Genomic DNA, 25,003 nt, shown 5'->3' with positions numbered 1-25,003 from the left:
GTGAATCAGGGGTCAGAGCCACTTCAGCATACACAGGTTGACAATCTGTACCTCTTTATTCATGCTATACGGACTGGAGCTCAAACTCTAAACATCACAAACTGCAACTCTTAACTACAAATAATCTATCAGCTTTAACCAGACTCCATGAGGTAATGACTAATTACAGGATTTGGCCTCATCATGGAAAGATACACAGCCCTAGTGTTACTGAGATGAACCGCAAGTAAAAAGAGAAATTAATGAACAATGATGTTTCAGTTCCTAAATATCAGCATTCAAAACTTTATTATCTTTCAAACATCAGAATTGTTATTCTAACAAAATTTAAGATAAAGCCAGAGTCAGAAGATACCTCTCAGTTTATCCCTCAATTTCCTTCTCAGCACAGCTATCTTCTGCCCTGTAACACACAGCACATCTGAAATACTAGATCTTTCACTTCAGCATACTGGGTCTTCAGTTGAGGTAGGGGGTATTGGCAAGACACACCCTGATTTCAGGGGTGCCCACAACAGGACAAGGGGCAACAGGCACAAACCGCAACATGGCAAGTTCCATTTTAAGGGTGACACAGCACTGGCACAGCTTGCCCAGAGAGGTGGTAGAGCCTCCTCCTCTGGAGCCATTCAAAACCCGCCTGGACGCACTCTGTGCAACCTGCTCTAGATGAACCTGCTTTAGCAGGGGGGTTGGACTAGATGATCTCCAGAGGTCCCATCCAACCCTGACCATTCTGAGATTCTGTGATTTCTGAGGCAGGGCTTTATAGGTAAGATGGCAGAATTACAAACTTTTAACAGACATTCAGAGTAAGACAGGACACTCAGAAACTTGGCACCTGGAGAAAACTGAAAGGGTGTGACTCTAGCATCCTGTGATAGTCAAGAGCAAGAATACTTTTCATCACCTTCTTGTGGCCTTCCTTTTGAATATCCATTTGATTCAACCAAATGATACTGGGTGGCTATTGGCTTTCTAATATCTACAGAAATACTATTTTTTTGGCAGTGAGTAGATGCATGTATATCATATACGTGAAATATTTTCTTTTCTTATAGTTAAATTGTTGTTGCCATCAAATTACAAAAGATGAGTTCACAACACATTATTTAGAAAACACAGAGAAAGAAAATAGGCATACTTCTTAAAGAAAATACTATATATAATTACTGTAAATTAATGGCAAGCACGTTTCTTGAATTTTTTTTTTTCCAAAAGGCTACAGGTCATTTTTCCTGCTTATGCTACAGGAAGAAAAGAAATTATAAAAAAACAACTTTCATTCCTCCAAGAGTTACTCCTAGAAAGTACATAGTCTTTGTCTTAAATTCATAAGTGGCAATCAGCTGTAAAAAGATGAATTTGAGGTTCTGTTTTCCCCTAAATCTCCATCATAAATGTGTTTGATTTATGTCCAAGAGCAATTTAAGTGTATAATTTATTTTCTTTATGGTTCTCTCTCTCAACAACATGATTGTTCTCTGCAAGTAAGGGCATCAGATAATTTTGACCATCACAATTTGAGGATCACCACATGTATTCATACTATTGCACTCAATAATGTTTAAAAACCCAGGAACGTTTGTAAAATTTAATTTTCAAAAAACAAACCAAACACCTAGAAGTTGTTTTTATCCTTGCACTAATCTTCAATTTTCTAAGGTAAATGAGAACTTAGAAAGTAGTGTGCTGTATTTTGTCAGTTGAATTGCATTTATAGACTTCCAGGCAGAGGGTAAGATTGCCCCCTTTTGGAATTTTCAAGTGTAACAGTCCAAATAAAGAATTGAGTGCAAAGCATTCCTAATCCCTGTTGAAGGTATGCATCTCATCAGGGATTATTTGTGCTTCATACTGTTGTGTTCTAGTGCTATTATGTACATGGCTTCACGTTTCTTATTAAAGCAGTAAGAATGAAAGAATTCAACCGCTCTTGCCAGCAACCACAAAGGCACAAAATCTGAAGTCAGATAAAGGTAAACATATAGCACCTTCCAAGGAGTGCAACAGTAAAAATGGAACATATGACTGCCTTCTCCCCTTCTCTGCTCTGTCAGAAAAACTTCAGACCTTAATCTGTAATTAAATTGCACCATAAAGTAGCATTCTCTGATAAAACTCACAGGGATCTTAGTATTTCAAATAAGAAATTAAACAACTGAAGTTCTGAAAACAATGGGGACAATTCTTCTGATTCCAGATTTAATTTAATAGCAAAACCACCCTTGGTATACTGATTTGGTGGTTGGGCTTTTTTTTTTTTTTTTTTTAATTTGTCAGCTTTAACACCTAAATGATGGTCTTTCATCAAGTCTGCTAGTCCTTTAAAGAGATGTTGATGACCACAATCAGAAAATGCTCAGTAACGAGGAGTCAGGATGGAAATCTGTATTTTCATTATGATCTTATTTTTATTATCACAGTGCCATAACACCAAATATATCAATAATTTTTTGTTACTGAAAGCAATGCAATTTAGTCCTTTTAAGTAGTTAATAATTAGAATTATTTTGCAAATAAAGCATTATTCGTTTGTTGCCTGACCAGTTATCTTCTAATTTTAAAAAGCTAGTCTTTTTATAATGTAAAATTACATTACACAGTACATTTCTATTTTTGTTTCAAAACTGAAAAATATTCTGAACTTGTTTCATTTCAGTTTGTTCCACATAACTTGGCATTATGGTCCTAGATCATCATTTCTTACTTTGGGTGGATTGGACCGTAAGACCCATACTATTTTTTATGTCTTGAAGTAGGGCGACATGAACTCCACCAGTCTTCAAGATATAGTACCTTTTCAGAAGGAAGTATGAGCCCAAATCTGTAAAACCAGGTAATACCTTGCCTTAAAGCCACCTATCACTAAATCAGTGCATGCCTTTGACAGCATTTTTACAGCAAGGTAATGCAGCCTCTGCTAATCTGAACCGACTGGTAACTACGCCAAAAACACTCTCAAGACCAATGATGCACAGCAAGAAGTGGAGGTGCAGGCTGTGCCTTACATTTTTCTGTTACTTACATATTTATTTGGAAAAAGGGATATGGCTCTACCTCCAGGCACTTTTCTCAAGTGCTCCCCACACTCCCATGGAAGACTGGCTGAACTTAGTATGCAAAGGCTATAATCATGTTTTGCCATGACACAAACTAAAAATTGTACTTCCCCTGTCTGGCAGTCCAAACAAAAATGTAATGACATCGCTTCAGAACCAGCCCATGGATGATCTTCTACAGACATGGCTACTCCTTAAAACAAGGACTCCTCACCAACCTGTCCAGAACTGTGCAATCAGGAGTCAGCTCTTACAAAAGGAAAACGGGAACTCTGATATGACTTTAAGGAAACAGAAACCTACAGGTGTCTTTTAATAGCATTATTGTTCATTAGGTAGAGAAAAATGAATGGAATAAAATTTATTTTTATTTCATTTCAGGTATTATTCCCAATGACTAAGTCTAAAGCCCCAGTCCTCTTGAGGTGGCACTGAAACACCTGCTATATCTATCCTCTCAGCTGTTGTTTCAAGACCAAGCAAGTAAACTCATGTAAACAATCCTTGGTTTACATGTTGACATTCTTCTTTCTCAATTGTTCTCACCAATGCTCTTAAGGTTCAGGTGGACAAGACTACCCTTAAACCTCTCCACATGTTCTTTTTAGTTATATTACTAAAGGCTAACTTTAATAAATGGCTTCAGCCTACATAACTGGACAAACATTTAGGCAAATGTTTGAGGGTAAGCTCATTTAGTTTGGTTTCACCATTGTTTTCAAGGCTAGGATAATAATTATTTCCCAGGAATGATACTTCTAAAGCTTTTTTCAATTACCAAACGCCACTCATTCTCATATGAACCTGGTGGCTCAGAATCAGTAAATCTAAAGAAATTTAAACTAAAGAAATATATTAGTATGATTTCAACTAGAAGTAATTTCTCAAATGATGCAATGGCCATCTGACAAGCGGAAAGATACAGTGATCTCCAAATGGAGACAGATTGATAGGCTAGCATAAACCAGCAATAAAACAGAAATCAGAGTATTAGTGAGAGCTACATTGATGTGCTCATCATAGCTACGACGTGACATCTGTTCAAGCAAACTAAGGAGAGCAGACAGTCAGTATACCACATCACACATAGAGGAAAAAGAATATTTAAGCTGTGCAATTCTGCTGAATAACTCATCGCCTAAACTGTATGCAGTATTAAGTAACACCATACCATTCATCTCTTTCAGCCCCAAACTCTAAGGAATAAAACATTCCGTTTTCCATCTTACTACAAAAAAAATTATAGTACCAAAGGCTATTGTCTTCCAATAATTTGATTATAGTTCAGTCAAATAAACGGAGATTAGACAGTAATACTGGTTTATATGAAACAGCATACTTGAGCATCGGTACCAATCTTATACCATGAGCATGATGCTATGGGAAGTTCATGGGGACGTTATAAAAATATCACTGTGCCAATTAACTTCAATGCAAATGCATCAAAAATAGGCCACATCATTCGGATGTCAGGTTGTAAAAATTAAAAATGCCATCAGTAACATTTTTTCCTGTGGTTAATATTGTAATATTCTTAACCTGTCCGATATCAAACTTTAAAGACTGGGATGAAAGTGATCCTTATCACTTGGATATGCTTTGTCTTTGCTTCACAGTAAATAGATTATCACAATACTGAGGATTAACTAGTGTAAATTTTTATGTTTTCATTAAAAAAGCCAAAGACCCAGCTTTGCTGAGTAAAACTCAGGGTAAAAATCACCATTACATAAAAAGTACCAAGTGTATAGAGATGAACCACAATGTAACTTTCCAGACTGTTTGCCCAAGTAGTTTATGTCCTGTGTATGTATTTCTGTTGAGGAAAAGTGAGAGCTTAAGTTGAATTATGCCCTTGCTGCTATCAAAATACTTTAGTTATTTAAACTGTATCCAATGTGTCATGCATTCCAATATAGAATATAAAGATCCATGTATTAGCATGACTGTAAAACTTACCTAGAGTTTTCCTTTCAGTTCCATGAAGTTAATCATAAGGAAGGACTGCATATTCTGATCATGCTAATTAACTTACTAAATATGACTTCTAAAGAGATCACTTAATGTGTCCTCATGGATGCTGAAAAGCCATTTTATTAAGGTAAACACTTGGTTTCCTTTACTGACATTCACTGGACCAAAAGGCTGTCATTAAGTAACCTGCAGCTATCTTAAGATCTATATATGGAAGAGGAACACCACACTAAAACATATATTCTATATTTAATAACCACTTTTTTAATTATTATTTTATTGTCACTGAAAAAATACTCTACCAGGGTAAGTATAGGAGCAGGAGAAAATTCAGTCATGCTTTCAGAAAATTTAAATATGATCTTCTTGGGCTTACTTTTTTACATATAAAGGGCATGAACCAGTGCTCTGGATCTCTCCACTTAATCCCGTGCTTTTATTTTACCTCTTTACCATTAATGAAGGACACTAACGACCACTGCCAACTGATGTGTAGTTTTTGCTCATGATATTAAATGTGTTTAGAAAGACGTGTTAGATCAAATAAACTTTTTAGCTGCTTCCTTATGCTATGAAAAAAACCCTCATAGGTTTTACCATGGTTTAGAAATTTTTACCGTATGTTCTCATCTTTGCCATGTTTTGATATAGATTCTTCCTATTCTGTCACCCAGTCCCTTATTATGGACAGGGGCCTTAACAAGAACAAGGACTTAATCCAGTAAGTGCACTGGAAGGTTGGGTGGGAGGTTGGCCAAATATCCCCACTTACTGCTACCATCAGGCCTTCTCTGCTAATTCTTCAATAGTATCTACATGAGAAACAGGTTCTACCTGCTTATAGGTAGGTTCTAACAAATGGTGCTCTTCATTCTCCTTCCATGTTCTAAGAAAGGCTGAAAGGCATCATACTTGAAACAAAGCCAGCATCACTGTGTAGCAGCTGTCACAAGAACAGTGTTACTTGTAGGATAGGTAGGAATTCTGTGTGCTTACTTGTTTAGAAGGAAAAAAAAAACTTTCTATCATTAGCAAATCTATTATGGAAGCTGAGTGAAGCTTGTAACTGGGCTGATACAATGCAACAGAATCTGAGTATTCTTAACAGAGAATTATTTGAAAATATTTGAAAGACTCTTTGTGAGTATAGGAGAGAATGCTTATTATGTGCTTCCATAATCACATATTTCATCCAGAATTAGAATCTGTTGAGTAAATCCTAAAACAATTTATGATTTCTCTAAAGCAATTCCCACACTCCCCAATTGTTCTTCAGGCAACAAAAAGGCCATGTAGCACAGAAACAGCTGTAGGCTGCAGAATGTTTTTGTCTGACTGTTTTTATCGAAGTTGAAGACAGAGGATACACTACTGGGCTCACAAATATACACAAATGCTGAAGACTCGTTATAAGAGATGTAATAAAAAGACTGAAAGCTGTGTCTTCAATACAAAGCTTTCTTTTATCTGTTACACATCAACTCACCTACCTTGCCTGTGTTTACAATCCCCTACATTTTTTCTAATAACACTTAAAAGAGGTCTAACAGTGTTTGTAACAAGTCATATAGCCTAACTAGGCCATTTGATCTGTAAATTCGGGTTGCAACGCAGAAATTCTATGTAAGTGGGAGTGGAACATAGTAGAACAATGCACACATCATGATTATTAAGTACTCTGTACAGAAATGTCAGTTCTAAGGGATATATTTTCTGCTGGTGTAAGAAGTGCTCTGAAGTAATAATTTACACTAATAAATGCTAAGTGAATACTAGGCCTGATAAGTGGCAACTCATTTGACATACAAAATTTCTTCACATGCTTAAGGAATGGGTCAGTTTAAAGGAGAAAGGAGGCTGTTTTCTGGTGTAAACCACTAGCAAATGAGTTTCCCTTGATTCCTATATATCTTTAAGGCAAAGGCTTGGAGCAATACTTTTCTTTGTATCCTCCTAAAAACACAAAATCATAGAATTATAGACACATGACAAAGTGTATTTGTGGGTTGAAACAGGGGAATAAATACTGTATCCACTCAGCAGTGTGAATTCACTTGCATGGAGCTTAAACTCCGAAATCTGTATTTTTGGCAATATAGATTCTTATCTTTTGCCTTCCCTTTGAGAACTGCATACAGATGTTAGTAAGAGGACTAATTCCATCACAGTCAGTACATTCTTACGGACTCCATTCACCTTTGGTGTGACTAGGAGTCAAACTTGTCAGCTGCATTCTCTTGGTAGCATCTATTCAGGTTTCAGCCTATTATCCCAAATTCATTCTTCTGTGCAATTCAGAAGACTTCCACTACAACATAACAGGATTTCTGACACTTCTTGAAAAGCCAATCCCTTAGCTGGAAATTAATTTCCTGGATTTAGAAATGCACATTATTTATATATTGTTCAATGGTCAAAATTTAAACAAGAATTAGAGGTCAAATGTAATGTTCTCATTAGAGGGTTATAAAAAATAATGTTTATTTTAGAGGTATAATAGAGAAACCTATTATAGGGTTCCTATAGAGGGTCCCTATTAAAGAGGGACCAGTGATTTTAAATTAGCTTTTAAACGGAGCTAAATTTAGTCTCAAAATATTGTTTTTAAATAGAAGTCAAACATTCCTGCTTGATTTTTTTGAATAAACTATAGAGAAGTTCAGCACTGATTCACAAATGGTTTCCAGGTGATAAAATGTTATTCACCTGGAAAAAAGAAAGAATAAAATGCAGCTCTAACTATTTAAAAAAGAATAAATTTACAGTGTTTTCTGGTTGCCCTTTTCCTCTTCTCATCCTTGGCCAGCCAGACATCAAAACAGTGCTGGCTAGTACTGAGCCACCCAAGTACTGGCTGCTGAAACAGAAGCATAAGAATGTTCCACCAAGTTTAGTGAAAATGTAGTCATTTATGCCACAAGTGTACACAAACACATTTAGAAATATAATTATCCTGGGAATTGAAATGAGTTCATTGATGCTTAATCCTCTTTTTAAAAATAGTGCTTGTGAAATTTAATAAATTATAAATTATAAAATAAATAGGTTTATATTTTTATTAAAAGTCAATTAGATTTCAATTTTTTCAAAGAGACAGAAATCTAGGTCTCCCTGTTTCTTAGAGTGAGCCACCATATTCCAGATGTGTAATTTTTAATATTTAAATTGAGAAATTATTAGCTATGTTATTTCCAACTAGCTGATCTTCCAATAAAAACATTTCACAAAGTTCTTTTGATGGTAGCATTTAACCTGATATTTTCTTTATTTTCATGGAAAATCTGGATTTTTCCCTGAACTACACTATTGCTTCTGATTACCATAAACCTTAAACAAAAAATAATGAATAAAAAATAGAATAATGAGGAAAATCTAAATGAAAAAATCGTTTCCTAATTTTGATAGTTTCAGTTCAATCTGTAACAAGCAAAGCTTTAAAGACTCAAGTGTTTCTACAAGGTAAGTTCAGCTGCACACAGAACATTAGAAGTGGAGATAAACGTACCCACACCTAGCACTTGCAGCAGTACTTTCCTTCCCTAATAGTAGAGGCACTGAAACAGCATTGACAAACATGGGAAAGAGTAAAGTGAAAAAGAATGGGTTTAGATCTTGGATACAGCTTAGTTAATGCATTCAGTTGTGAATTTAACCCTATCTGATCATCATTACTGATTTTTTTTTTATAAATACAGAATCCAAAAGAACACTTTTGCAATGATAGCTATTTAACACTAGAATACACAATCGTAACATTAGTAATTCCCAGTTCCTTCACCTAAGAGAGTAATGATTTTTATACTTGAAACATCATTACTGAGTTTGATAAACACAAATTTTAAAAGCTTCTTATATGTAGTCCACAGCTGCACTGAATGCATTGATTTGTTCTGCAGGTACACACTGAAGACAGTTTGGATTTCAACATGACTTGCCAATGGACCAAACTCTGCAAAATTTCTTAGATACAGTTAAGAGATAAAGGTTAATACTATTTTATATAAGATCTTTTTCAGTCATAATTAATGTTTTAATTAAACCAGTTTATGGAGAAATTTGTTTTCATTAAAACAAAACCTATCTTTTTGGGGAAAATCACGTTTATTGTAAAACCAAACAAGCAGCTGTAGTTTGCACATTTAATAGCAATAAGACTGAAGTTTACTTGATTTTAGGGGAAAGTATTTCTAGTCAGCTCTAACAATAGGGAAAATTCCCTGTCATCATTCAGCCTGGCTGAATAAGGAGTCCTCAATTTATTCTAAAATACTTGTAAAAACTCAGACTTATAATGTTTCATAACATCATCCACTAAGTCTATACCAGAGAAGTTCTAAGAACAATGAAGGCAAGAAGTGCAAGAGAAGGCCTGTTGAGATCAGCAGTAAAGTTTTAACTCCAATCAGCAATATTTCAGTAAAGACGCACTATAATTGGACACGCCATCACATTAAGGAACAAAGGAAACAGGTATTAATTCCTCAGTGACTTAGCAGCTACTCTTCTGTCATAGAAAGTATTGAGCTCAGTACAAGGTTTTAGGTAAATTCTTTGGAGACTTTCCTTATCATGAGCTTAAAACCATTAAGGTATCTTTAAAAAAATAAACCAGTACCACTTCATCAAGTATGTGGAAAAAGTACAGACAAGAATGTCAAGCTACTTCCAAGACAGTCAATTAAATTGTAACATGCATGTGCAGGCCAAATTTCTTCCATCAAAAGGAACAGTCTCTGTGAGACTATTTAGTTAGATGAATCACTATTTAACTAGAGCCTCTGACAAGATACAGTCAAATCAAATTCTTACAGAGAAGATACAGTCATGATACCACCATTTTTCTCTTCAAAAAGGCATCATAATCAGTTTATGAAACATGCAAAAACTCTAGCTTGGTGCAGTGCTGCAGTTCCCCATAAATATTACAAAAACTAGAAGTGCTGTTGCTATAACAGGTACGTAAGCTTTGAATTAATTGCTGAGTATTGCTTGGAAAGTGTACTGAGAAATAATTGCAGGTTAATACCAGGTTTCATAAAATCCAAATGATCCTGGTTTATTCCATTTGTCATGGTAGTCTGAGTTTGGTAGCACAATGCAGAGTTCCTTGATTTTCTCTTGGCTGGAGCTGATTTTTCCCATTCAAAACTGGTCTCATAAAGTTTTTGGTAATGCCAAAATTTACTTATTCCTTAGTTATCAGAAATAAACACGCACACTCCTTTTTGCTGAGAGTCAAGTGAAACAAAAACTTTTTGTAAAACCAGTTTGTTACAGACTGTCATAAAACTCTATGCATACTCATCCAAGGTTGCCAATTCTTAGTACTGGGTTTTCTCATGTGTAAGTGCAGGTAAGTTGTTGATATTGACACCCTCTCATAAACCAACTCTTGAAAAAAACAGTAGAAATATAAACAGTTCCATAAATAGAAATTAAAAACACCCAGTCTTAAATACGATTACTTGTTGGTAAGGATGCCCCAGTAAAAGATACTGTCCACACAATCAAAGTATCAGTATATACTTGGATTAAAATATCAGTGCATACTTGGAGGCAAAACAGAAGTGTTTACTCCCCTAAAAATATTTGAAATGCCATCCTTCAAATAAAATATTCCACATATTTAGAGAACAGGAAAGAAACGATCTGCTTATGCATCACATTAGAGGAAACACAATTTTTGTTATTCAAAGATGAAAAATTGTGTCCAAAAATGCGTAATCTGCTCATCAGACAAGTGAACTATGTAAGAAAGTATTTGAAAATACTTACATCCCGTGGCTCCACTTTGCTTTCCCCCTCACCAGATAACTCTGTTTTTTACTTCTGCTGTTATTCAAGCCTCAGACGAAACAAACTGTCTTTGACATGATGCATTTCCTCAGAGCTGCTTTGTCTGTCTGCAGTTCCCCAGATGAACACTGTTCCAATAATTTATATCAGTATTGGAGTTCTGTTGCTCCCCTAACACAGGCAGTGCCTCCACTCTGTCATCTCCCACTTACTGAGCTTCTGCAGAAAAGAAACAATAGATGAGAAACTGACAACTGATAGTATCCAACTACTCAAGCAAAAGCAACCTGAGACCACAAAGTAACACATTAGACTGTAATGGTATACTACAGTATGTCATCTGTCCTCCAGTGGCATTTTGAACCCCCAGAAAAACTATAAAATACTGCTAATAAGTGTCTGAGGGCACAATACCACTGGAAAAGGATTTTTAAACAATCAGTATCATGGATATCATGGTATTCAAAAGGTAGATGCTCCTGCAAAATGATATTATTACTTACTAAAAGAAAAAAATCTCAATTTCTCCTTAGGAGGAGAACCACAAAGGCTGAAGGAATCCTGACAGGTACTATGTTCCACTTCAATAAGTTAAATTACATTGTTGATGTTAGCACCATAATGCTGACAATTACATTGCATGAGGATCAGAAGCAGTGTAACAGTTTAAATAATAAATCTTCTGTTTAAAAGAAATAACAGGAAATAATTTTAATGTTCTGGTGAAGGGCCATCTTTTTGATACAGCTTCCAAAAATTTATTCTAGTGTATGAGAGACCTTAACTACAATAACTTCCGCAGTGAAACAAGTGAAGAGATTAATTGTAACATGAATCTTCAAGTCAAGCTCTCCATCAAAAACATGTCTCCACAAGATTTAGTTATATGAATCAATAGTAATTTCCTTGGGCCTACTAATTTGTGCAGTGGTGAATTTCATTCCTTGTAAAGGATTTCATAGAAACTTTACCAGATAGCTAAGGTTAAGAAAGTATTCAATTTGAATGGAAAGTTCAGATAAGAGTTTAGATTTCTATTAGACAATAATCAATGCACTAACATCTTTTAATAACCACAAAAACTACTGGAAGAGGCAGTTCTGTTACTACTTTTTTAGAGTTTCAGTAAAAGTCATTTTTATAGACAGGACTAAACATTTCTAACGCTTACTTTACAGCCTCCTCTGGGATGGTATATACCACTGCCAACTCAGCACCACTTCCTAACACTTTAATTGGAAAAAGAAAGAAATGTTAAGTGGCAGAAGAAAAGTTTAAGTGCCTTGATTCATTTTTCCAAATTGGAACCTGATTGCAATACTTGAGATAACACAGTTTTTATAGTTTTTTGAATTGCAATCAATGACTTGGCATTTCTGTCCTCCACCCTCTTTGCAGAGTACACAGTATCCAAATCTTGGTATTTGAAGCACTTAAAGGGAAGAAATAATCACTTAAAGACAGAAAGAACATAAGGATATAATTCCAACAATGTCATTAAATTCTCAGGAAAAGATTCCTGCCTAATAGTCCTCAAATATAGCGCTCAGATCCAGAAGTCTTTAAAGACATAAAGCAAAGATATTATGGAGCCAGACTAGAAACACTTATTACCATGACCTCATTCACATGGCAGTGTTGGAGAGCAAGGAGACAAAATAATTACAGTTAGAAGGCTTTAAGCATGACCTTCTATGGACAAGCCTAGCCATTCAGTTGCTATTTGCACCCCCCTGGCTAGATAGTAAGCTGAAGGAAAAGAGAGGAGAAAGGAATCTGGTAGAAATTTCATTGTGCCCCATTCCCTGAATGAAAGATCTAGTGCACTCTAAAAAGAACCTGTTTTGCTAGAAATCTTTGTTCCTTTTACTTCATGTAGAAAACTGATAGAAGGTAAACCATTTCACAACTTATGTAAAGAAACACCCTCCCACACACAGAGTCAAGCTATTTACAACTATTAATAGAACAGATCTTGACATGCTAGAGATGCAGCACATATAGCTAGAAGCAGCAGTGGAATATGTCTTATATTTCAAGTGAAAAGCAAAAAACAGAGAGGAAAGTGAAATAATTACTACTTGGAGACCCTTTTAGAATGGACAATGAAGCAAGGTTTTGAGGCACATACCGAATTGTGCTCAAGGCCCAGAGCAAAGGTTTTGGTCATGAGACCTCATAGGAATTACAGTAGAATGTGTAATAAATGAAGCCTTGAGAGTCCCAGCTGAAACATTTTCCAAGCCCATACTATTTTGTCATAAAATTCCCAAACAGTTCCCCATCACCAAGAGCAAGCCATAGTGATGTTATCATATAGAGGGAAGGTCAATAAATATTTTTACATATAGACAGAATGAAATTATTAATTTAGAAGATCACAAGGTTCTTGAGACCTTCAACCAAAGAACTTGAAAAATATATTATGATTCATTTTAGCAATAGGCCACACAGCACTTTCAGGAGTGATTCGTGCTCAGTTAAATTAGGCTTCTAAATCACTTAGGTGCATCTGAATTTTTTCTTGAGATGAAGTCAATTTACAGAAAGAATATATAACCAAGCTTTTCTTAAACAAGCACCAAGTAATGTAATTAGGCTAGAAAATAACAGAGATGTGAATATTACTTGTCAAAAAATCAGAAGGGACAGTTGGCAGGATTTCCTATGACTTTAGGCAATCCTCAGAAGAAAACGAATGATACTATTTTTGAAGCAACTGCTGTTTATAGTGTTCCCCTTCAGATCTCTACTTCTAAGTTTCAGCCCATAATGCAGCAGAGAGTCTCTGCTGACACAAGAAAATACTTGAGTCAGTATTTTCCTTTCCAATTCTTCAGCTGACCTAAGCAGCTCCTGACACTTCCCAGGCTAAGATGACTCAGCACTAGCATTAGATAACATTTTTTTCATTCCATCCTAAAGTTCAAATAACAGTCTTTCATTCCTTTCAAGCTCAGACCTCAGAAGACGTCTCACAGCTCCCTGGCTCTCTGAAGCACCAACAATTCAGCTTTACTAAGGAAGTCTCAGACAAGAATGAGTCAGACATTGACATACAAAGAAAGCAATCTCCTGCTGCATCTATCATTATGTAGGAAGACTTTTACAGAAATTCTTTATTTCAGGCTCCCATGCCTTTGTCATCCAACTGTGGTCCCAATCCAAGCTGAGTTTTCCCTTTTCAGACCCCTCCTGGAAGCCCACCAGCTGCAGCAGGCAACCCAGAACTGCTTTACTGGGTCTCAAACCAGACACGTTGACTGTTTTCATTAATCCTAGGAGTGTAGTTTCTAAGGGCTCAATTCAAAACCCAATTTTCTCAAAATACTAGCAAAATAGATATCAGAATTAGGGAGACATTAAATCTACTGAGATAAAACCAAAATGGACATTCTCCATTTCCTGAGTAGTTGTACATGTCAGACATGTACATGTAATGAAGGCATGTACAAAATGAAGACAGAAGGTTCTGCCAGAGTTTTGACAGATCTCATCTGGACCTGATCAACACACATTGAGATTCTTTCACAGATTCAAAGGGGAATTAGTGAAATGCATCTGTATATGGAGCACATTTATATCACCAATTCTAACAGTCCCCTGTAAACCTACTAATTTTTGCAAAGGTGTGTGTCATCCACTGAATACCAGCAGCACCACCTTATTCAGAAGTATATTACCAATATCATGAAATTCCAAATCAATCCGGCTGGGATATTTTCCCTGTCAAAAATAGCAACACTGGCTTTTGTTTGGAATATCTAACCTTTCCATTTTATGAGCAGCGTCATTCTACTTCAGGGATAGGGAAATCAAGTCACAAGACAGGTACAGCTTAAGTAAAAAGTATCGAGTAACTCAACAGCTTAAGGCAGGATTTGAACGTAAATATTTGAAGTTACCACCCAGTTCCTTTCTAACCAGCCTGTCCAGACAGCTAACAGTGTTCCACATCCCGATGTCAGTTACAACTTCATCTTCAGATGACAAGTTCAAACCTCCAGCAGCCAATAGCTGTGTGTACCTTCTGCATGCACTTTTACTGACTCTGAATTATTAACTCTGCTGGAGCATCTGATCAGTCCTAGCTATTTTTGGCTGGTATTCACAGCTCCAATTGAGTAGACTCTGGCAAGTACACCTGGCAACACTGGCTCAGAACAAGGCTGACACAGACACACAACACAAACAGGAAGAAATGGAGTGAGTGCCTGGGTGTTATTGATATAAGATTGTATTTTTACTAGGCTAATAAATACAGTGTCTGCTCATTCCTGTAGGTGTGTGGAAATCTCATTTCACAATGTCACATTCCTGAAGAGCACAGTTGGCATAATCCAGATAATGTACTTTAAATACACATATTACCTTGTCATTTTATAAATTAGACTACAGCAGATTTAAGAAATAAGTAGGGGAAAGGTAATCCCATGGAAAGCTGCTATCTTCACTTCTGCTGCTGGTTTAGCCACCATCATTCCTATCAGGCCAGCCTAATTGCTTTGTTTTTGTGGGCTCTTAGGGAATAACATTACTATGAGTTTGGAAAAAATAACAACATTGACTGTGCTGACTTTTGATCACTCACCACCTAGCCAGGAGCGTCAGACCTATTAAGTGTCCCTTCTTTGCCAAAAATTAATGAGCCAAAAATAAGTACCAGAGGATGGAATCAGCTCTGTCTCAGCTGTATTCAATGCCACAGTCACACAGGAGGATGAGGAAAGGGAAAAAAGGAGTAAAAGAAGAAAGCAAAGATTAGTAATAATTGCTTTTCATTATTAAGTATGAGCAACTACTAGAACCATATGAAACTCATGGTAGTCAAAGTGAAGATTGATAATTTTAGATTTTATTGAACAAAGTTTCAAACAGATTCAGTGTTAGGAAAGACCAATAAACAGCTCCTTTTGCTCAGCATGTCACATACATGGAGCTGATCAGAAAAAGAGTCTGGAACAAAAACTAGCTTCTAAAACAGCACAAACTAACCTTTTGTTTCCCTTTGAGTCTTTCATTTGGTAGATCCTAGTGAATTTTCATGAAATTGCTGTTGCTCATGAGCCTTCCTCAACCGAAGCTGTGTAGTACAGTACTACTCCAGAAGTTCCAGCTTCAGATCAAACACCTGTTTGCTTCCTTTAAATTTAGTTTCACCTCAACCACATTAAAACTTCAATTTCTGTTACTTTACTCACTATCATCAACTGTTTTAAGGATTATAAACCTAAGTGCAGGATACTGGTTTTTAGCCTCCTGAGATGTAGTTAGATCAAATTCATGAGACGGAGATTAGACATAGTCTTAGTTTTATTGTTTAGTGGACTTAGTATATAGACAGAAATTTATACTGCAGTCTTAGAAGCTCACCTATTACAGTAAGTCTAAACTAAGTGCTTTGCATCTTGGAGCCAGATCCTGTCCCAATCTCTTTGATAAACTACTTCATGCTGAAAAAATATTAACCAGGCTTTTTCTTTCTTTCCTTTTTTTTTTTTTTTTTTAATTTTAAAACAAACACTCTAATGTCTAAAAATATCACCAATTTTTTTAAACTAATCCAAAAAAGCATGCTATTTTAATTGTCCAGATCTTACCAAATTTCCACAGGAATATAGAAGATTTTTTTAATTATTATTCAGCACTGTCACAGCCTCTTTTCCTTATATTTCCCAAGATCTTTTGGCAACAATAAACAAATAAGTTTTCCTTTTATGAAATCATCAGAAGTGCTCTCAAGACAATTAAAAGGAACTATACTGTTTGAAGTAACACTGTCATTATCCTCCCAATGAGCCCCTGTAATGCTGAGGTTATGGTAGGAGCAAAAGAACTTTAGTACAAGCAGTGACAGCAGGTCCCACAACTTTAGAATGTACTACATCAGAATGAAATTCCAAGAGGAAATTGCATCCATTAGGATTATATTCTTGAATCATTTGAAAGTCAATTCTTTCAAAAGAAATAAAAGGTCAGAAGCACTGCAGGTTTGCATTTCTCAGGAAAAGGCTCAGATAATGATCTCAGCCAGAACGGCTTAGAATTCAATCAAAGGCTTAAAACACAAATTTACAAAAGCCGAAGAAGTAATTTTGACTTATCTAATGTTTTGCTTAGGAAAAAATTAAATCTGAAGAATTTCAGAATTCAGACAATTTTGTACCCATTTTCCACATGAAGTGTCTTGCCTTTATTTGATACTACCATTAGATTTCTACATTTCTTTATAAGTCAATAACTTAACAAATCTCAAAACATCTTCTATTGTGTTTTGTTTCAATATTGGATGTAGGAAATGGATTGGCTAGCCACTCTCTCATGCCACAGCTAGTTCTTTCACAAACTGTGTTAAATAATATTTCTATTATTATATTATAATGATAATCCTATTTTATATTATTATGTTGTGTACAAGTATATACAGGCAATGCTGCATTTATTCCAAGCCTCTGAAGTCATGCCCTAGCTGTAGTGTGAGCTGCTAAAGAGCCACCACACCACAGACCAGAGAGTCAAATTTGAATTGCCACTTATAGTATAAAACCTTTGCCTCTCCTCCATGTTATATTATGTTCTTTCAGAGAGGTATTGAAATAAATATTTACACAATCAAAATAGACACATGCATAAACATACTCCTGTATGGGAGGCTGTCTAGATGGTTTTCTGACCACATACATTTTAGTCTCATTATCTCGGTGTCTACAGCACTAGCATTATCTGAAACAAAATTTTTAAATGTGGCCATCAAGTGGCTGAAGTTCAAAACTGCATCTTAAAATGTAAGCCGTTATTTTATGTGAGACGAATGATTGTCCACTGCAGTCCCCGGAATCTCACCTCATCTTCCCTCACAGCTCTGTCTCCAGCCAAGTTCCACAACCTGAAAGACCAGCTCTGCATTGGATTTTATCATACTACTGCCCTCCAGCCCCAGGGACTATGTCACTGTGGGAAAAGAGTATAGTAAAGAAGTTGTCTGAAACCACCATTAACCCTTCAAAGGATATAATGCTTGTCCCAAACAAATCTCTTGGGCTTCTGAGGCCCTGCTAGTATCTATGAGAGTGCACTTGCTGCATTTCATGGGCTTACAGTTTCATCCCTGGTTTCTGAGAGTTTTCATCTTCAGAATGCCACTTTAGTTCTGAGATTACATCCCCTTTCACCACCTGCACTGAACTACACCTGAAACGGGCTTGAGTGTACTTCTGCTCTACCCTGTCACCAAAAGGAGACACTAATTTGTACCAATCTTCCCAGAAACTCACTGGAACTGTGACGTCTCAGAAGTGTTTCCTATGCCTGCACTCCAGCATGTGGTCTTTTAAATGGCTGAGAAGCTGGGACAAGGGCTGGCTGTTTCTCTGGTCCTGCCTGTGAGGACCAGGCTCTCTGCTCCAGTCTCCCGGGAAGAAGCCACACTGCCCTGAGGGGACCTGGGCGGGCTGGACTGATGAAGCTTCTAGAAGGCAGATCGGAGAAGAATAGTTCACAGGTGACAAAGTGGGGCACCTCAGGATGAATGCAGCACCAGACCAGGGCTGGTCAGGAGAGCAGCAATCCCTCAGGTGACAAGAGAGAAGTTTTCCTTCAGGTGACAGGAGTTTTCTCACAGCTGACAGGAGAAAAGCTTTCCCTTAGGTGACAGGAGAGAAGCTTTCCCACAAGTAATAGGACAGTAGCCTTCCTTCAGCTGACAGGAGAGAAGTTTTCCCTCAGCTGACAGTTTTACCCCCAGGTGACAGGAGAGAAGCTTTCCCTCAGGTGACAGGAGAGAAGTTTTCCCTTAGCTGACATGAGTTTTCCTTCAGCTGACAGAAGAGAAGCTTCCCCTCAGGTGGCAGGAGAGAAGCTTTCCCTCAGGTGACAGGAGTTTTCCCTCAGGTAACAGGAGAGAAGCCTTCCTTCAGCTGACAGGAGAGAAGCTTTCCCTCAGGTGATAGAAGATTTCCCACAGGTGACAGGAGAAGCACTTTCCCTCAAGTGACAGGAGAGAAGCTTTTCCTCAGCTGACAGGAGAGAAGCTTTCCCTCACAGGTGATAGGAGAGAAGCTTTCCTTCAGGTGACAGAAATTTTCTGCCAGGTGACAAGAGAGGAGCTTTCCCTCAGGTGACTGGAGAGAATCTTTCCCTCAGGTGACAGGATTTTTCCCTCAGGTGGCAGGAGTTTTCCCGCTGGTGACAGGAGAGGTGCTTTCCCTCACAGAAAGGCCTGAACACCACAGGGTAGGCAGCACATCAGTGTTGTGCTGAGGGCAACCTGGGAGGAAAAGCCCCACTGTTCCTGCTGGAAAGTCTAATTATAAACTCCTTCATCCACTTCAGGCTTTGTGCTCAACAACAGTGCCACTTTGCTTGCCATCTTACTGATCTGGTGGTGCTTCCTTAGAAAATTCCAGATGGTTTTAATGGTCAAGGGCTGGTCTAGTAACAGGTCTGAGATTTCTTTTGTGGCATGGGTGACATTTTGCTGCCATGTTGTTGTTGATTTTGCTGTAATTTCTTCCCTTCCCTGCCCAGAGCAAAACTGATGCTCACAGAGGGAAGAATCAGTCAGGGAGGGCAGAGGAAGGGGGTTATTCATTTGATATTCTGTATGTATTAGCAGATTAAAGGAAGGGACCCTTTGTTGCTTTGACAGGTATTGTCTTTTGGGGTTTAAATTTTGTGCTTTTATTGGGAGATGAGGAAACTACCCTTTTTTTCTGATTTTTCTGTAGCTTGAAAGGGGTTAAGGAAGAAGCTGCATGCACAGCATATCCTCATCCGAAGATGAGTTTTTTTTCCATGTGGTAAATTAAAAGTGATTTAGCATAAACAGCTAAAAAGGGGGAGGAAGGGGCTGCAATGTGACACATGCAGTCATTGTCAAAGATTTCCGTTGCTGAACTGTTACTTTGCACATTTAGCTGCCAACATTACATGGAAAATGTTGGGGAGGAAGGAAATTATCCTGTTCAGTTTCTGCCATTGCTTTTATCTTGATTCCCCAGGGATTTATGGGGGCAAATTCTAGCTCAGACAAGGGCCAGGAGGCTATCTGACTACAAGAAGTGGAACTGAGGAAGAGATTTTTAGTGAGTTTACTAAACACTGTAATCAGTGGTAGTTATAGCTCAGGTATCAGGCTCTGGTTCCCTGCCCAATGTTGTTTTGCTTTCACCACTGTTACTTTCTTATAAACACATCTACATCCAGATAAAAGATTTTTTGTAACTTATTTATTTGGAGGTTTCTGCATGTAATGGAAAAGCTTTAAATGGTAGATGCAGAATCAACTTTGGATCTAGGCAAATTTTGCACTCACCAAAACAAATTTGAGCCAAATTTAGAAGTAGTGCCATATGACATGCTCTTGGGGAGTGAGAGGCTGGCTGTAGGCCCAGATCTGACAAAGTTCTTTTGCACATTTTTATCTTTGTACTCTGTGAACAGTCCCACTGATCATTCTGTCAACCTGAAGCACTAAAACAACATCAGGCTGGCCTTTAAGATTTAAAAGATGTGATCTTTAAACCAAAGAACTTTGAAAAAAAGGTATTTTTGAAATGTCTTTCTGTTTACTGAGCCTTAAGGAAACATCTGTGTCATGTTTTCCAGTCTTTTTCTGTGCAATGACAGAAACATAGGTTTTTTCCCCAAATGAATCTGGAAGTTCTCATGCAGACTTATGACTTTCAGAAATGTGATTTTAGGCAGATGTCATACATTGTAAGATTCTTGGTAAGAACTGAGTTGACAATATAGGCAACACAGCACTGAGTCACTGAAGCACTTGCTTAAAGCTTGCAGAATCAGTGCATTGGGTCATAATTTCTTGGGGGCCAGAGTCATTAACTGTATTGTGGCTAAGTGGTGTACCTGCAGTTATGTGTAATCATGTGTAGCTTCAGTCTTCTCATTGTACCAGTTTCAGTCCCTCATGCAGCTGGTCCAATGAAAGTACCAGTGAATTAAAAATAATTACACACCAATGACTGATGCTCTTATCCTGTGGAAATCACAGGGGAATGAGTAAGAAGATGTCAGAGAGTCAGGTGTCTTTTGGAGAAAGCCAGCATACCCACAGAAGCAAGAAAAAAAGCTTTGAAAAATACTATGGAATTTCTCCAGAGAACAACCAGAAAATTAAATGTTGTATAAATGAGGACAACAAAATTAGTGTGTAGCTGGAAACAACAGAGATACAGGCATTCAAAGGGTATTATTGATGTATTTTAATCAAAAAGCAGCTTAGAGGCTGACCTAAAGTGTTGGCAGTGAAATCAAGCCAAATACAAAAATGTTTGTTTTACGTACACCACTTCGCAGTCCCAGCTGAGATCAGCCAATACTGCTACAAGGTTCTATAAAGAGTGTAATTACACAGCCTCTGTCCCAAATGTCTTGCTGTTTTAGTGTAACAGAGAGTGAGTTTTACACAGGGAGAAATATAGCATATAAAAAATGTGTTTTCCTCTGTGAAATAAGAAATATTTATGAGAGAGGAGCTGAATACAGATCTCAAGTCTGAAGGGAATACTATATCTACAAGAGCATTCTTTCTTGCTGGTTTTGTGACAATCCACATAGTTACATTTATTGCATAATGGAAATATATTTATTGTCATTTAAGTAAATAAGTCAGTTGAATACATATTTACCATATATTTTTTATAATTTCTGTCTGTCCTCCTATGTCTATGTCTATGTGTCCACTGTAATCATCATAAATGCCCATGGTAGGATGAGAGTTGATTACTACAGGGCTAAACAACACTGTTGCTGCCTAGTTCAGTGTACATTTGAACACAGACAGCAAATGTTGAATGCAGTTTGATTTTCATATATTAAAATTCCTGGCTGGACTATTAAAATTAAAATCTATTTTCATAACAAGCAAGTGGACAAAGGGAAATGAAAGCAGTTTTGCTGAACCTGCAAGACACAGATAAACAATGAAGCAGAACTCGGCCAAAAAATCACTGTTTCTATGGGCAGGGCCCACAGATAAAGTTAATGAACTGTCAAAAACATACTGTGGCAGTACCTGTGTCTTTTCACACCACAGAAAATGTATTTTCCCTTGCAAGTTACTATATTTAGCCAACCTCCCTCTAAGCTTAATTATTTACAGATTCTAATTACTGATTTCTCCTACTGAACCTTCCTTAAATACATCCTTCTTTTGGGGGGAGACCGGGTAAAAGTGTTGCAGCATGTTTAGGAGCTCTGTGTTTCGCTTAGGATTGGGAAGGCCTCAGTATAAAAGTGATTCTGCTCACTTTTCCTTCAAAAGACCCTGATATGTTAAAATCGGTCACCTCTTCCCTTTTCACAGTAAAAGGTAACTTTCCCCAGAATTCTTTGGGAAGGTTTCTTGTGTCTAAATTACTCCAGAAAAATCTTACAGAATGAAAAGTATCTGTGGTTTACAAGGCTTCTTTCAAAGCTCATCAAGTGCAAAAGCTTCCTTTGACTTAAAGAACACTATATTGGATCACTGAAGTCATCATAAATGACCTAAGAATTGTTTGGGAAAGGCACCTACTGTGTTAGACAAGTGGCATAGGACCCAAAATTCTAAAAATTTGACTCAGTAGGTTTTTGGCTTCATCAAATCACTTGTGAAGAGACACATACTAGGCTTTTACAACCATTGAAAGGAAAGCCTAAAGTGTGTTTTGAAATGCAAGCCATGGTCTCTTTCAGTGTAGTCTGCTCTGAGTAGACAGAAGAGTCATAAATGTTTTCTGGGACAGCATATTTAGTTTAATTGCTACTTCACTCAACAAAACCCTGATAAAATCCATAATAAGCAAAGCAACACTCCATAAGCTTTTTTTATGGTTGCAATATACAGGGATTCCCGTTTGTCTTGCTGGCATTATTTATATGAAACCTTCTACTACATAGAGGTTAGAGCTTAATTTCAGAATTTTATAACCAACCCTGACTAAACAATGCCCTATATTGTAGTCACTTTATTAAAACAATTGGAATATGATCCAATTGTAATTTTATATAATAATACTCTTGAGGAATAGTTTTCTGTTAGTGATGGTGGCTATTAATTCTCAGTTGCTTAGCATTCTGGCACATACATATATGTATACATGTGCACAATTATAACTGGGGCCTGGCTACTTGCCAGATTAACATACTAGGGACAATGATAAAGGGAATAAATTTTACTCCAATAATATAATGTAGTCAAATACTGTAATCAACCCTTTGACCTCAGACCTTTGGGAAATGCCTTAAGTCATACATAGTTCACGCCACCTTTGTGGCAATCATGAAACCTGTGCAGGAAGTTCTATCTAGAATTGCTCAGGTAAGCGTAACAGGTGAGGCTGCTGGTGTAGGGATGAAATGAAATAAAGTCCTCTGTCCAGACAGTTGCCATTACTCACTCTGTGCTTATGGTAGGGACAGAGGAAGAGGGAGAAAAAATGATGACTGGTAAAGGTTCAGTTAAAACAGTTACAGGAAACAAAGAAGTTGGTACAAGGGGAGGACAAGTGAATTACTGCACTGTTTTAACCACTCCATCGGGGCTTTTGAAGCAGGAGTTGCAAATTAGCACAGGCGATACTAAGGCTTGGAGCAACCCATAGCCACTAAATATGTGCAGGAAATTACATGCACGTATCTCCAATCCCCACAGTAATAAGAATCAACTATATTCTTGGTCATTGCAGCTGATGTATCAGGAATACTCGTTACCTTGAAAGACAGAGATGTACCTAAGCAAAATTAATTTCTGCTTTGATTTTGGGGACAGCTGGAAGGAATTCTTACTTCCAGAGTTTTTTCACTATAGATGGATAATTATAATAAACACCCCTACTTCTAGTCAAGACAATTTTAAACAGCTAAATCAGAGCTTCAGAAATTAGAGATATTATTTATGCAGCTGAATTGTTGTATTGAGAAAAATATAGCTTGGCTTGTAAACATGTGGTGGCATAGAGAATACAAAGTGGTTTTTTGTGAATCCATTGGTTTAGTTTCCTGGGATTCTGTCCTTAGCTGAGGGTTAAATTTATGTATTTGCACAAAGAAGGTAGTTGAGTACATGGTCTTGTGTTAACACTGAGGTTGAGAAGAGGAGGGTAAGCTATTGGCTGAAGAGTTGCAAACTGTTTGATTCAGGCCATGTTACCTAATTTCTCAAATATTCAAGTGTTGCAAAAAAAGAGTATTTCCTTTCTCCAACTGTTCTATGGAATAAGAGCCTCATGCTAAACGTTTAGTTTTTCTGTGTTTATGCACATTGCTCAATATATTGTGGCAATGGTTTCATTATTGAGAAGTTTGGATAACCTGATTTGTCCAGTTGGTTTTCTGCTATTCAGATTTGCACTGCCCTAATAAGCAAGACTGGTTATTCGGAGAAAATACTTCCGAGAAAAGTAACTATGGAAACTTGATTCAAATTTTTGAGTGCACACTTTGGATGCAGATTTTTCTTTTCTATGAAAAGGTGTGATTTTCATTAAGACCTGTCTTAAAATAAATCACAGAAACAAAGTAATTTCTTAGGCTGCAGTATCTAGAAGCATCAAGAGCTTAAGGCACAAACAGCTAATGTTTTCTGAAGTAAAAAATATGTAAAAGTTTTATTTTTTCTTCTCTAATTTATATATCACAAATTATAAGTTAGTCAAGCAGCATTTTCCTACGTATATTTTACTTTGAAGAAAGCACTTAATACAGGATATGTTATACTTGCAGTTAATATAGTAACATTTTTCTCACCCAAAATAGAGGCTGAGCAGGAAAATCATTAGAAAATAAACATTTTTTTAAGAAATTAAAGCTATTTTTATTTTGTTTTCTGTTTGAATTTATCTTGAGACTGTGCAATCCTTTTATAAAACTAAAATACTGCATAGGAAGACTGACAGTTTGAATTTTAAACTGATCTCCTTATAAACTGTTTTAACATAAGTACCTGTGAAGTGTGAATAGCATTTCCTCAGATGCTTCTTCGAGTATTTGATGGCTTCTCTGTGTAAAACTATTAGTAAATAATGTAATGTTTGTTTTTAATATGAAAATATGGAGGATTCTTGTATGACTTGATAGACAAATCTCATCCGGTATTACCACACTGCCCTCTGGAGTACAATGACAAAGTATGTGTATGATAAAAGTTTTATAGGCATCTGCTGTTCCTT

The 25,003-nt window shown here is 36.9% G+C and overlaps 1 protein-coding gene across 1 annotated transcript in view; it reads right to left on the bottom strand.

Moving 5' to 3' along the window:
• The window catches only part of ANKFN1 (ankyrin repeat and fibronectin type III domain containing 1), a 195,915-nt gene that overhangs the window by 146,565 nt on the left and 24,347 nt on the right, over nt 1–25,003 (bottom strand). The window contains exon 2 of the mRNA XM_080375264.1: nt 10,812–12,061. The gene's annotated coding sequence lies outside the window, so the exon portion shown is untranslated. The remainder of the gene's footprint in view (nt 1–10,811; nt 12,062–25,003) is intronic.

Source organism: Falco punctatus (assembly GCF_963210335.1).
Source record: "Falco punctatus genome assembly, chromosome: 1".
Classification (NCBI taxonomy): domain Eukaryota; kingdom Metazoa; phylum Chordata; class Aves; order Falconiformes; family Falconidae; genus Falco; species Falco punctatus.
Note: the sequence above shows the minus strand (reverse complement) of the source record. Positions and strands in the feature narration are given on the sequence as shown.